Source organism: Schistocerca piceifrons, chromosome 3 (assembly GCF_021461385.2).
Source record: "Schistocerca piceifrons isolate TAMUIC-IGC-003096 chromosome 3, iqSchPice1.1, whole genome shotgun sequence".
Classification (NCBI taxonomy): Eukaryota; Metazoa; Arthropoda; class Insecta; order Orthoptera; family Acrididae; genus Schistocerca; species Schistocerca piceifrons.
Genome location: NC_060140.1, coordinates 737,522,498 through 737,538,395, shown reverse-complemented (window position 1 = coordinate 737,538,395; position 15,898 = coordinate 737,522,498).

Below are 15,898 nucleotides of genomic sequence, written 5' to 3'. Positions count from 1 at the left end.
ACCCAGACCATGAAAACACTACCGATCAGCCAACTTTCTTCAAAATGATCAGAAGATATAAAATGGTATTCTGTCGGTCGGAAATCTTGCCTCCTGACAGCGTGTAACCATTTTTGTAACAGCTGTCGTTTTGAGAAAGGAAACCTGCAAATAGATGCACAGACATTATGCTAATACCGTGTTACAAAAACATTTATTAAGCAAGTGCACTGACATACAAAACAACTTAAAATATTCACATACCTGTTAAATGTAGTATTCGTTCCTTTCTCGAATTTATTTGTACAATTAATCGCTGCACAACTCTTCACCATTGTACTTCTTTTGACTGGAATGTACAGACAGTAGAATTACGAGTAACAAATACTGTATGTACGCCCCAACAAATATACAACGTTGAATCAGGGTATTCATAAACAACAATACTACACAACACTTCAGACTACAACCACTATAATGGCGTCCAGCCGAAGGTTCAAATTATCCCGCGACTGCAGCGCCATCAGTGAGTCTAGTTATTTTTAGAAGGTCTTTGGAGCATTCACACAACGTTGGCGCCGGTGGCGACAACTACAACGTGCTCACATGAGGAAAGTTTCCAATCGATTTCTCATACGCAAACAGCACTTGACCGGCGTTGCCTGGTGAAACGTTGTTGTGATGCCTCGCGTAAGGAGGAGAAATGCGTACAATCACGTTTCCGACTTTGATAAAGGTCGGATTGTAGCCTATCGCGATTGCTGTTTATCGTTTTGCGACATTGCTTCTCGCGTTGGTCGAGATCCAATGACTGTTAGGAGAATACGGAATCGCTGGGTTCAGGAGGGTAATACGGAACGCCGTGCTGGATCCATACGGCCTCGTATCACTAGCAGTCGAGATGACATGCATCTTATCCGCATGGCTGTAACAGATCGTGCAACCACGTCTCGATCCCTGAGTCAACAGATGGGGACGTTTGCCAGACAACAACCATCTGCACGAACAGTTCGACGACGTTTGAAGCAGCATGGACTATCAGCTCGGAGACCATGGCTGCGGTTACCCTTGACGCTGCATCACAGACAGGAGATGGTGTACTCAACGACGAACCCGGGTACACGAATGGCAAAACGTCATTTTTTCGAATGAATCCAGGTTCTGTTTACAGCATCATCATGGTCGCATCCGTGTTGCGACAGTCACAAGGGGAAAGTAAGCATGTGGTACTTCCAATGAAGCAAATTTGCGCTACATCGCAAATTTACGCTACATCGAGGTTTCGGTGTCGTCTCTCTGAGTCTCTGTTTGGTGTTGTAAAGTATAAACTTTCAGGCCGAAAATTTCACACTATTAAAATTTTCAGGCCTACAATACTATGGTCAGATGAATTTCTTACGGAAACAAACGTTTCGTCCCCTTTTGCGGAGGACAGCTGCAAGAGGAGGTGTAAAGATATACAGCGAGGTAATAGAGGGTACTTAACATCCCAACAGTTTTCATCGGAAGAAGGCGTGTGTGAAACTAGATAGTATCTGGAGTCCGATGCTGAAGATGATGTGTACCAGACCTTCGCCATAGGGTGATAGCAACAGCGTACTGTAGCAACCGACAATGGCCAACTGCGCTCGAGTTTTCAAACCATGTGACGTCATGCCTCTGCAAGTGGGGCCAACGGAATAGACGGGCCCTGTGTCGTCATACTAGTCGTCTTGTCCGCCGAACTTCGCGAACGCTCGGTTCCGTTCAGGGCCCACGGCAAATCGGTATTTAACTGAAAAGATAAATTCTGCCGAAATTTTTACAAAGGTACAGACGGTGTTTAGAATGGATATATTGCATGCAACCGGTGGTGGAGTGTTCGTCGCTGTTAGTAGTAGTTTATCCTGTAGTGAAGTAGAAGTGGATAGTTCCTGTGAATTATTATGGGTGGAGGTTACACTCAACAACCGAGCTAGGTTAACAATTGGCTCCTTTTACCGACCTCCCGACTCAGCAGCATTAGTGGCAGAACAACTGAGAGAAAATTTGGAATACATTTCACACAAATTTTCTCAGCATGTTATAGTCTTATGTGGAGATTTCAATTTACCAGATATAGACTGGGACACTCAGATGTTTAGGACGGGTGGTAGGGACAGAGCATCGAGTGAAATTATACTGAGTGCACTATCCGAAAATTACCTCGAGCAATTAAACAGAGAACCGACTCGTGGAGATAACATCTTGGACCTACTGATAACAAACAGACGCGAACTTTTCGACTCTGTAAGTGCAGAACAGGGAATCAGTGATCATAAGGCCGTTGCAGCATCCCTGAATATGGAAGTTAATAGGAATATAAAAAAAGGGAGGAAGGTTTATCTGTTTAGCAAGAGTAATAGAAGGCAGATTTCAGACTACCTAACAGATCAAAACGAAAATTTCTGTTCCGACACTGACAATGTTGAGTGTTTATGGAAAAAGTTCAAGGCAATCGTAATATGCGTTTTAGACAGGTACGTGCCGAGTAAAACTGTGAGGGACGGGAAAAACCCACCGTGGTACAACAACAAAGTTAGGAAACTACTGCGAAAGCAAAGAGAGCTCCACTCCAAGTTTAAACGCAGCCAAAACCTCTCAGACAAACAGAAGCTAAACGATGTCAAAGTTAGCGTAAGGAGGGCTATGCGTGAAGCTTTCAGTGAATTCGAAAGTAAAATTCTATGCACCGACTTGACAGAAAATCCTCGGAAGTTCTGGTCTTAACGTTAAATCAGTAAGTGGCTCGTAACAGCATATCCAGACACTCCGGGGTGGTGATGGCATTGAAACAGAGGATGACACGCGTAAAGCTGAAATACTAAACACCTTTTTCCAAAGCTGTTTTACAGAGGAAGACCGCACTGCAGTTCCTTCTCTAAATCCTCGCACAAACGAAAAAATGGCTGACATCGAAATAAGTGTCCAAGGAATAGAAAAACAACTGGAATCACTCAACAGAGGAAAGTCCACTGGACCTGACGGGATACCAATTCGATTCTACACAGAGTACGCGAAAGAGCTTGCCCCCCTTCTAACAGCCGTGTACCGCAAGTCTCTAGAGGAACGGAAGATTCCAAATGATTGGAAAAGAGCACAGGTAGTCCCAGTCTTCAAGAAGGGTCGTCGAGCAGATGCGCAAAACTATAGACCTATATCTCTGACGTCGATCTCTTGTAGAATTTTAGAACATGTTTTTTGCTCGAGTATCATGTCGTTTTTGGAAACCCAGAATCTACTATGCAGGAATCGACATGGATTCCGGAAACAGCGATCGTGTGAGACCCAACTCGCTTTATTTGTTCATGAGACCCAGAAAATGTTAGATACAGGCTCCCAGGTAGATGCTATTTTTCTTGACTTCCGGAAGGCGTTCGATACAGTTCCGCACTGTCGCCTGATAAAGTAAGAGCCTACGGAATATCAGACCAGCTGTGTGGCTGGATTGAAGAGTTTTTAGCAAACAGAACACAGCATGTTGTTATCAATGGAGAGACGTCTACAGACGTTAAAGTAACCTCTGGCGTGCCACAGGGGAGTGTTATGGGACCATTGCTTTCCACAATATATATAAACGACCTAGTAGATAGTGTCGGAAGTTCCATGCGGCTTTTCGCGGATGATGCTGTAGTATACAGAGAAGTTGCAGCATTAGAAAATTGTAGCGAAATGCAGGAAGATCTGCAGCGGATAGGCACTTGGTGCAGGGAGTAGCAACTGACCCTTAACATAGACAAATGTAATGTATTGCGAATACGTAGAAAGAAGGATCCTTTATTGTATGATTATATGATAGCGGAACAAACACTGGTAGCAGTTACTTCTGTAAAATATATGGGAGTATGCGTGCGGAACGATTTGAAGTGGAATGATCATATAAAATTAATTGTTGGTAAGGCGGGTACCAGGTTGAGATTCATTGGGAGAGTCCTTAGAAAATGTAGTCCATCAACAAACTAGGTGGCTTACAAAACACTCGTTCGACCTATACTTGAGTATTGCTCATCAGTGTGGGATCCGTACCAGATCGGGTTGACGGAGGAGATAGAGAAGATCCAAAGAAGAGCGGCGCGTTTCGTCACAGGGTTATTTGGTAACTGTGATAGCGTTACGGAGATGTTTAGCAAACTCAAGTGGCAGACTCTGCAAGAGAGGCGCTCTGCATCGCGGTGTAGCTTGCTCGCCAGGTTTCGAGAGGGTACGTTTCTGGATGAGGTATCGAATATATTGCTTCCCCCTACTTATACCTCCCGAGGAGATCACGAATGTAAAATTAGAGAGATTAGAGCGCGCACGGAGGCTTTCAGACAGTCGTTCTTCCCGCGAACCATACGCGGCTGGAACAGAAAAGGGAGGTAATGACAGTGGCACGTAAAGTGCCCTCCGCCACACACCGTTGGGTGGCTTGCGGAGTATAGATGTAGATGTAGAGGTAGAAAAGGCAACCACTAAAGGTCTTAATTTTGTCCTGTGATATCGAGAGTCTGAAGAAGTATTAAACTCGTCTAAAATACTCGGTCCCCGCCGGTGACGGGTGCTGGCACTCGTAAGACCTGCAGTGTCACGTTCTGTGACATACGTGCCACGACCTGTCTTTCCCGTGGGTGCAGTCTGCACGAGAGAGCACGGAAGCGGAATTTTATTTCTGCGAAGGTGTGTACCGGACATTCGAGGAAGCTGAAGTCTACCCTGAACGTGTCCTCCGCAGTCGTGGAGGAAACTCTGATTTCAGTAAGAAATTCATCCGATCACTGCGTAATAGCTCGGAAGATCTTAATGAGTGCCACTGTTTACTGTCCGCTTCCATTCACTTTTTGGTGGGCTTTGGAATTTCTCAGTGGCAATGAAGAGAGAATCAACTTTCAACACACAATTTCAGCTTCTGCTAGAGCATTGTCTAAAGTTAAGGAGCAGCAGAGAATCAGAAGAGAACATGCCACGCGGTATCAAGGAAATCCTTTAGATCACAAGCGCAAGGAACGGTGTCAAATCTGTGCCTTGAGTTCTGATGTGAAGGCGTCAGCTTCAGTTATCTCAGCTGCTTTCGCGGGCGGGCGCTGTCTCAAACGTGCAGAGCAAGCAGCCGCGGCCTTGCAATGTTTTCTGGCTCTCGCGCTAACAAGTGTCAACACACGGTATCTCATCGGTACACACAGTAATAAACTCGTTTCTCTTTTGGAAGGCTGCTTATCTGCTCGGAAAATGTCTAACCTGTTAGTACGGAGAAAACGTCACGATTTACACTGCTGATTACTGCAGCAAGATGAAACCAGCATGTGACGAACGTCGAATTGGCTTGAGGATACTACAAACTTGAATGTGCAGATGGTTAATATTTCAGCGGATTGGTTGGTTGGTTGAGGTTTAAGGGACCAAACAGCAAGGTCATCAGTCCCTTGTTTCAAATGTGCGCCATTCAGCTAATGAAACAACTCAGTAAAGTCAGAACAATAAAACGGAAAAAGGGAAAAAACGTAAACAGGCAGTCATGTTGTCATTGGTAAAAAACAAAATGAGGGAAGTCGGCAAGAGAACGAACCCAACACTATGCTGAAGCAGCATAGGCAAGACCACCTGTGACTTAAAAGGTACAACTGCTATAATGTAGAAAGTACGTATGGGAATAGAAAGACTAACCAAGCCTAAAAAAAGGGTAAAAACAGAGTAAAAGGGGAAGAAAAGAGGAATTCGGTCAGGGAGGTGAATCAGGAATCTCCGAACACTGCTTACAGTGGGAGACACCCAAACACTCACCGCCCCGCCCCAACACAAGAGAGATTAAAAACCTTAAAACTGAGAATAAAAACCACTTTCCCAGAGGAAACCGAGAACCAGAGAGACCATCCGGGAATCGTCAGTCAACATCAAAGGTAAAGTGTGGGGGAGCCTGTACTCAGCACGCAGAGCCGAAAGAAGGGGGCATTCAACCAAAACGTGGGCTACTGACTGGAAGGCTCCACAACCACAAAGTGGGGGTGGCTCATCACGCAAAAGGAAACCATGGGTCAACCGAGTATGGCCAATGCGGAAACGACACAGTGTGGTCGAGTCCTTTCGGGAGATGCGAAAGGAAGAACGCCACGGGCCTGGTGTCACCTTAATTGCACGAAGTTTATTAGACAGGGGAGTAGCCTCCCAAGAATTGGCCCATGACTGTGCGAAGTGGGATTTGATGTGAAGCCGTAAATCCGCTGCAGGAGGGGCTACAGAAAACGGGGGGCAAGTAACTGCACCCCCAGACAAACGATCAGCGAGCTCATTAACCGGGATACCCACATGGCCAGGGACCCAAAGGAAGTCAATAGAACAAGCAGCACGGTGAATATCAGCGAGATGGTCATGGATGGCAGAGATCAAGGGATGGCGCGAAAAACACCGGTCAATAGCAAGAAGGCCACTCATCGAGTCCGTGCATAACAAAACGCGGTTGTGTTGGGACTGTTTAATAAAGGTAAGGGCCTGGGAAATTGCCATCAATTCCGCAGTAAACACCTCACATGTAGGTGGCAGCAGATGACTTTCCGTTCCAACAGAGGACGTGAAGGCATACCCAACACGATCAGCAGATTTAGAGCCATCAGTGTAAAAAACAACAGCATCCCGAAACTCCCACAAAATTTGGCGGAAAAAGGAACGGAACACCACCGGGGGGATGGAATCTTTCGGACCGCGGCGGATATCCATCCGAAGTCGAGGCCGAGGAACTAACCAAGGAGGGGTGGAGGGGAGGGAGCGAGGAAGACAGGACAAAGAAGGAAGCTGAAAATCACGGCAAAGAGACGCCAGGCGCAGCCCAACCGGTAAACCCGCCCGAGGGCGGGAGTCGGGTGGGCGACGTCCGTGGTCTGGGAACAGGATAGAATAGGAAGGATGAGTGGGAGAGGAACGGATAGTGAGTGCATAAGACACCAGAAGCTGGGACCGCCGAACAGAAAGGGGGGGGATCCCAGCTTCAACCAGGAGACTATCGAGAGGGCTAGTAGGGAAGGCACCGGTGGCCAAACGGATACCACGATGGTGGACTGGATCCAGCACGTGCAGTGTGGAAGGAGCAGCTGAACCATAAACTTGACAACCAAAGTCCAAGCGAGACAGAACTAGAGCATGATAAAGATGGAGGAGGACAGAACGGTCCGCACCCCGAGAGGAGTGGGCAAGGAAGCGAAGGACATTGAGTTTACGGAAACATCCTACCTTCAGGAGTCTGATATGGGGCAGCCAAGTGAGCTTGTTGTCGAAAAGAAGACCCAGGAAACGAAACTGTGGGACCACATGAAATCGTTGTGCAGCGAGATAGAGCTCTGGATCAGGGTGGATCGTAGTACGGCGACAGAAGTGGACCACTCGCGATTTTAAAGGAGAGAATTGAAACCCGTGTGAGAGGGTCCATGCAGAGGTACGCCGTATAGCTACCTGGAGCTGCCGCTCTGCAGATGCCATCGAGTAGGAAGTAACCCAAATGCAGAAATCATCCACATACAGGGCAGGGGCGACCAAGGGACGGACAGAGGCCACAAGTCCATCGATAGCTTGGTTGTTTGAGGTTAAAGGGACCAAACAGCAAGGTCATCAGTCTCTTGTTTCAAATAGACTCCATTCTGCTAACGGGACATCTCAGAAAAGTCAGAACAATAAAACGGAAAAAGGGGAAACGTAAAAGGGCAGTCACGTTGTCAATAGTAAAAACAAATGAGGGAAGTTGGCAAGAGAACGAACCCAACACTATGCTGAAGCAGCATAGCCAAGACCACCTGTGACTTAAAAGGTACAACTGCTATAATGCAGAAAGTACGTATGGGAATAGAAAAACTAACCAAGCCTTAAAAAGAAGGGGTAAAAACAGAGTAAAAGGGAAAGAAAAGAGGATTCCGGTCAGGGAGGTGAATCGGGAATCTCTGAACACTGCCTACAGTGGGAGACACCCAAACACTCACCGCCCTGCCCCAACACCAGAGGGAGATTAAAAACTTTAAAACTGAGAATAAAAACCACTCTCCCTGAGGAAACCTAGAACCAGAGAGACCATCTGGGAATCGTCAGCCAACATCAAAGGTAAAGTGTGGGGGAGTCTGTACTTAGCACGCAGAGCCAAAAGAAGGGGGCATTCAACCAAAATGTGGGCCACTGACTGGAAGGCTCCACAACCACATAGCGGGGGTGGCTCATCATGCAAAAGGAAACCATGGGTTAGCCTGGTATGGCCAATGCGGAGACGACACAGTGTGGTCGAGTCCTTGCGGGAGAGGCGAAAGGAAGAACGCCATGGGCCTGGATTCACCTTAATGGCACGAAGTTTATTAGACAGTGGAGTAGCCTCCCAAGAATTGGCCCATGACTGTGCAAAGTGGGATTTGATGTGAAGCCGTAAATCCGCTGCAGGAGGGGTGACAGAAAACGGGGGGTAAGTAACTGCTCCCCCAGCCAAACGATCAGCGAGCTCATTACCCGGGATACCCACATGGCCCGGGACCCATAGGAAGTCAATGGAACAAGCAGCACGGTGAAGATCAGCGAGATGGTCATGGATGGCAGAGACCAAGGGATGGCGCGAAAAACACTGGTCAATAGCAAGAAGCCCACTCATCGAGTCCGTACATAACAAAACGCGGTTGTGTTGGGATTGTTTAATAAAGGTAAGGGCCCGGGAAATTGCCATCAATTCCGCAGTAAACACCCCACATGAGGGTGGCAATAGATGGTTTTCCGTTCCAACAAAGGACGTGAAGGCATACCCAACATGATCAGCAGATTTAGAGCCATCAGTGTAAAAAACAACAGCATCCCGAAACTCCCATAAAATTTGGCGGAAAAAGGAACGGAGCACCACCGGGGGGATGGAATCTTTCGGACCGCGGCGGAGATCCATCCGAATTCGAGGCCGAGGAACTAACCAAGGAGGGGTGGAGGGGAAGGAGCGAGGAAGACAGGACAAAGAAGGAAGCCGAAAATCACGGTTAAGAGACGAAAGGCGCAGCCCAACCGGTAAACCCGCCCGAGGGCGGGAGTCAGGCGGGCGACGTCCATGGTCTGGGAATAGGATAGAATAGGAAGGATGAGCGGGAGAAGAACGGATAGTAAGGGCATAAGACACCAGAAGCTGGGACTGCCGAACAGAAAGGGGGGGGATCCCAGCTTCAACCAGGAGACTATCAACAGGGCTAGTATGGAAGGCACCGGTGGCCAAACGGATACCACGATGGTGGACCGGATCCAGCACGTGCAGCGTGGAAGGAGCAGCTGAACCATAAACTTGACAACCATAGTCCAAACGTGACAGAACTAAAGCACGATAAAGACGGAGGAGGAGGGAACGGTCCGCACCCCAAGAGGAGTGGGCAAGGAAGCGAAGGACATTGAGTTTACAGAAACATCCTACCTTCAGGAGTCTGATATGGGGCAGCCAAGTGAGCTTGTTGTCGAAAAGAAGACCTAGGAAACGAAATTGTGGAACCACAGGCAATCTTTGTGCAGCGAGATAGAGCTCTGGATCAGGGTGGACCGTAGTACGGCGACAGAAGTGGACCACCCGCGATTTTAAAGGAGAGAATTGAAACCCGTGTGAGAGGGTCCATGCAGAGGCACGCCGTAAAGCCACCTGGAGCTGCCGTTCTGCAGATGCCATCAAGGAGGAACTAACCCAAATGCAGAAATCATCCACATACAGGGCAGGGGCGACCAAGGGACCGACAGAGGCCACAAGTCCATCGATAGCAATGAGGAAAAGGACACTCAAGACAGAACCCTGTGGGATGCCCGTCTCCTGGGTCCGTGGAGAACTAAAAGCAGTACCAACTCGAACTCTGAATGACCGATGGATCAGGAACTGGCGGATAAAAATCGGGAGTGGGCCCCGAAGACCCCACTGATGAAGGGTTAGTAAGATGTGATGGCGCCAGGCCGTGTCATAGGCCTTGCGAAGGTCAAAAAACACTGCAACCAAATGGCGGCGCTGGGAAAAAGCCTGCCGAACTGCGGATTCCAAGCGAAGTAAATGATCGATTGGAGATCGTCCCTCTCGAAAGCCACACTGGTAAGGGGACAATAGATCCCGAGATTCGAGGACCCTAGTGAGCCGACGGGCTACCAGCCGTTCAAGTAACTTACAACCAACATTGGTCAAACTAATTGGCCGATAGCTGTCAACAGATAGGGGGTTCTTACCAGGCTTAAGGACAGGAACCACAATGCTATCCCTCCACTGAGAAGGGAAGTCACCCTGGAGCCAGATACGGTTAAACACCCGAAGAAGATGGTGCCGTTGTGGAGCACTGAGATGTTGAAGCAGCTGGTTATGAATGGAATCTGGGCCAGGGGCCGTATCGTGAGAAGAAGATAGAGCAGAAAGAAATTCCCATTCAGTGAAAGGTTCGTTGTAAGATTCTGACTCACAAGTGGTGAAACATAAGGTGACAGCTTCAGCCTGCTGTTTTTGATGAAGGAAAGCAGCTGGATAGGAGGCCGACGCTGATGCCACTGCAAAATGGGTCGCAAGATGTTCTGCGAGAACTAATGGGTCCGTACAAATGCCATCTGGGAGGTGAAGGCCTGGGAGGGTGGACTGCCGATGGCAACCTTGGAGAGAGCGAAGTGTAGCCCATACCCGTGACAGAGGGACAGTGGAACCAAGGGAAGAAACGAATCGTTCCCAACATATCCGCTGGCTCTGTTTGATTAAATAACGGGCTTTAGCGCGAAGGCGCTTAAAGGTAGAAAGGCTGGCTACAGATGGGTGCCTCTTAAAGTGTTGCAAAGCTCGACGGCGATCACGGATGGCAATGGCAATGGCCGTACTCCACCACGGGACTTGCCGACGACGAAATTGTCCAGATGAGCGCGGGACAGCAAGGCTAGCAGCGCGAACAATCGCGTCAGACACGTCACGTAGGACGTCATCAATACAACCCGACAAAGAGGGAGAAAACTCGACCTGTGCAGTATATAGAGGCCAATCGGCGCGGTGGAAAGACCAACGAGGTAACCTCTCCATCGGGGAGCGGGAAGGGAGCGTGATAATCAACGGGAAATGGTCACTATCACAAAGGTCGTCGTGTGGCGACCAGTGTAATGAAGGGAGGAGAGAGGGAGAAGAAAGAGAAAGATCAATGGCAGAAAGGTACCATGACCAGCACTGAAATGAGTAGGGGAGCCATCATTAAGAAGGCACAGGTCGTGGTCTGCAATAAATTGGTCTATAAGAAGACCTCGTCTAGATGGAAAGGCACTGCCCCACAAAGGATGATGAGCATTAAAATCCCCAAGGAGGAGGAAGGGAGGAGGAAGTTGCTGAAGAAGGGTGGTTAAGGCAGCAGGTGTAAGAGTCCTGTCAGGAGGGAGATAAAGATTGCAAACTGTGACTGCAGAGTCTAAGTGGACCCTAACAGCAACCGCTTCCAATGTAGTTTGGAGAGGAATCCACGTGCTAGCAATGTCTGTACGGACCAACGTACAAACGCCACCAGAAGCCCGCAAGGGTCCGACCCGATTTCGACAGAAAACACGGAACCCACGGAGGGTCGGTGAGTGAGCATCAGTAAAATGAGATTCCTGGAGAACCACACAAGCTGCAGAGTAGGACGAAAGAAGGGATTTTAATTCTGGAAGGTGACGATAGTATCCATTACAGTTCCATTGGAGAACCACAGAGTGATGGTTTAAAGGAGGGCTAAACATGCTAAATCCAGTCATACCGCCGGGTCCCCACCCGTCACCGACAAGGAGGGGGCGACATCCATAAACGACAGGTAAGAATCCGGTTGTGAAGTCGGGGAAGGGACCTCCGGTGACACCAGAGGCTCTTTGTCCCGGGACATATGTTTCTTCTTCTTTTCAGGCTGAGATCGAGGAGGGCTGTGTGGCATAATGGAGCCAGCTGCAGCAAGATCAGGAACAGAAAGAGACCGGGCGACATGGGGGCCGATAGACCGCGGCTCTCGCGGTCGCCGCGCTGCAGCAGACCTTTGACCTGGAAGGTGCCGGGAAGGGGCATCCCGGGAGAGGCGCCCTTGACCGGCAGACGCCGAAGGAGTGGGACACTTCTCCAGCTGGGGAGGGGGAGCAGCGCCCAGAGGAGAAGGTGTGGGAGCCGCAGGGATGGGGGGAAGGAGAGGGGTCCGGGATGGGGGTAAGGAAGGGGGAGGAAGGGATGAAGATGTAACCAAGGCGTAACTAGATGTCATGGACACAGGGTGCAATCGTGCATATTTCTTACGGGCCTCTGTGTAGCTTAAACGATCAAGGGACTTATACTCCTGTATCTTTTTTTCTTTCTTATAGACTGGGCAATCTGCTGAACGTGGAGAATGACTACCATGACAATTTACACATACAGGAGGGGGAACACAGGGACTCCCCTCATGGAGTGGACGTCCACAGTCACCACAGAGAGGGTCCTGAGAACAGCGAGAAGACATGTGGCCAAAACGCAAGCACTTAAAACACCGCATAGGAGGTGGGTTGTACGGCTTCACATCACAGCGATAGACCATAATCTTAACTTTCTCAGGAAGGGTATCCCCTTCAAAGGCCAGGATAAAGGCACCAGTATCAATACGATTATCTTTAGGACCCTTCTGAACACGCCAAACAAAGTGAACACCCCGCCGTCCGAGATTGTCCCGAAGTTCCTCATCAGTTTGAAGGATGAGGTCTCTGTGAAAAATCACACCTTGTACCATATTTAGAGACTGGTAAGGGGTAATGGACACGGGGATTGTGCCAAGATGGGTACAGGCACGAAGGGCCGCAGATTGGGCAGCCGAAGCAGTTTTTATCAGCAACGAACCCGACCGCATCTTGCTCAGGGAGTCCACTTCGCCGAACTTGTCTTCAATGTGTTCCACAAAGAATAAAGGTTTGACACTGGTGAAAGAATCTCCATCAGTCCTGGTGCAAACTAGATAACGGGGGAAAGGTTTTGCCCCTAGACGACGGGCCTGACCCTCCTCCCAGGGGGTAGCCACGGAAGGGAAGGCCGAAGGGGCAAGAGAAGAAGCACTTGAGGAATCAGTACCACGCAGAGAGACGGCCGCAGAAGAGCGGCCAGAGTTTTGGACCCGTATGCGTTTCATCTGCATAGCGTCCGCCCTGATACCACCCACTCCAATCAGGGGCTCTCCTCACGGGCGCCACCCAGCCACAGCAAGGGCCGTCTGGCACGGCGGCCATTGCCGGGAGTTCCGATGCTCCAGGATGACGAGCAACCACTCCAAGGCATGCATGAGGAGGTCACAGCTCAGGTATCAGAAGTGTGATCCCTGTGTGTTCAGGGGGCTCAACCAAAAGGGTACATAGCGACCCCACCACACGGGCTGGCTACCGTGCTGGCTATGCACCCTAGCATCAGACAACGACGTAAAAGAAAAGGTGGAATGTACTAGGAGGGCACACGTCGGAGACAATAGGTAAGGTGCTCTTCCCCAAATGGCTCACACTACGGAAGAGAAATTTTGGAATGGAGGTCAAACCCCAGAGGGGGACCAAGGAATGCCAAAAGGAGGAGATGATTACGCAACAAAGCCAGAGTGTAAAACCAACAGAACCAGGAGGATAGCGGGGGCCAACATAAGCAAGAACACCAATAGAGGGAGAGGAGAGGGCGAGGCGAAAGGGGTATGGAGGGGAAAGGAGGGGAAGGGAAAGGAAATGCAGCCCGGGAGAGAAAGAAGGCTGCAATGGCTCGGGGCCCCGTGCTCACCACGCACGTATCCACAAAAGAGTTGTGGACCCCCTGGGGGGTCCATCGATAGCAATGAGGAAAAGAAGGACACTCAAGACAGAACCCTGTGGGATGCCCGTCTCCTGGGTCCGTGGAGAACTAAAAGCAGTACCAACTCGAACTCTGAATGACCGATGGATCAGGAACTGGCGGATGAAAATTGGGAGTGGGCCCCGAAGACCCCACTGATGAAGGGTTAGTAAGATGTGATGGCGCCAGGCCGTGTCATAGGCCTTGCGAAGGTCAAAAAACACTGCAACCAAATGGCGGCGCTGGGAAAAAGCCTGCCGAACTGCGGATTCCAAGCGAAGTAAATGATCGATTGGAGATCGTCCCTCTCGAAAGCCACACTGGTAAGGGGACAATAGATCCCGAGATTCGAGGACCCAAGTGAGCCGACGGGCTACCAGCCGTTCAAGTAACTTACAACCAACATTGGTCAAACTAATTGGCCGATAGCTGTCAACAGATAGGGGGTTCTTACCAGGCTTAAGGACAGGAACCACAATGCTATCCCTCCACTGAGAAGGGAAGTCACCCTGGAGCCAGATATGGTTAAACACCTGAAGAAGATGTTGCCGTTGTGGAGCACTGAGATGTTGAAGCAGTTGGTTATGAATGGAATCTGGGCCAGGGGCCGTATTATGAGAAGAAGATAGAGCAAAAAGAAATTCCCATTTAGTAAAAGGTTCGTTGTAAGATTCTGACTCACAAGGGGTGAAACATAAGGTGGAAGCTTCAGCCAGCTGTTTTTGATGAAGGAAAGCAGCTGGATAGGAGGCTGACGCTGACGCCACTGCAAAATGGGTCGTAAGATGTTCTGCAAGAACTAATGGGTCCGTACAAATGCCATCTGGGAGGTGAAGGCCTGGGAGGGTGGACTGCCGATGGCAACCTTGGAGAGAACGAAGTGTAGCCCATACCCGTGACAGAGGGACAGTAGAACCAAGGGAAGAAACGAATCGTTCCCAACATATCCGCTTACCCTGTTTGATTAAATAACGGGCTTTAGCATGGAGGCGTTTAAAGGTAGTAAGGCTGGCTACAGATGGGTGCCTCTGAAAGTGTTGCAAAGCTCGACAGCGATCACGGATGGCAATGGCAATGGCCGTACTCCACCACGGGACTTGCCGACGACGAAATTGTCCAGATGAGCGCGGGACAGCAAGGCTAGCAGCGCGAACAATCGCGTCAGACACGTCACATAGGACGTCATCAATACAACCCGACAAAGAGGGAGAAAACTCGACCTGTGCAGTGTATAGCGGCCAATCGGCGCGGTGGAAAGACCAACGAGGTAACCTGTCCATCGGGGAGCGGGAAGGGAGCGTGATAATCAACGGGAAATGGTCACTATCACAGAGGTCGTCGTGTGGCGACCAGTGTAATGAAGGGAGGAGAGAGGTAGAAGAAAGAGAAAGATCAATGGCAGAAAAGGTACCATGACCGGCACTGAAATGAGTAGGGGAGCCATCATTAAGAAGGCACAGGTCGTGGTCTGCAATAAATTGGTCTATAAGAAGACCTCGTCTAGATGGAAAGGCACTGCCCCACAAAGGATGATGAGCATTAAAATCCCCAAGGAGGAGGAAGGGAGGAGGAAGTTGCTGAAGAAGGGTGGTTAAGGCAGCAGGTGTAAGAGTCCTGTCAGGAGGGAGATAAAGATTGCAAACTGTGACTGCAGAGTCGAAGTGGACGCTAACAGCAACCACTTCCAATGTAGTTTGGAGAGGAATCCACGTGCTAGCAATGTCTGTACGGACCAACATACAAACGCCACCAGAAGCCCGCAAGGGTCCGACCCGATTTCGACAGAAAACACGGAACCCACGGTGGGTCGGTGAGTGAGCATCAGTAAAATGAGATTCCTGGAGAACCACACAAGCTGCAGAGTAGGACGAAAGAAGGGATTTCAATCGTCACCGACAAGGAGGGGGCGACATCCATGAACGACAGGTCAGAATCCGGTTGTGGAGTCGGGGAAGGGACCTCCGGTGACACCAGAGGCTCCTTGTCCCGGGACTTACGTTTCTTCTTCTTTTCAGGCTGAGATCGAGGAGGGCTGTGTGGCATAAAGGAGCCAGCTGCAGCAAGATCAGGAACAGAAAGAGACCGGGCGACCTGGGGGCCGACAGACCGCGGCTCTCGCGGTCGCCGCGCGACAGCAGACCTTTGACCTGAAAG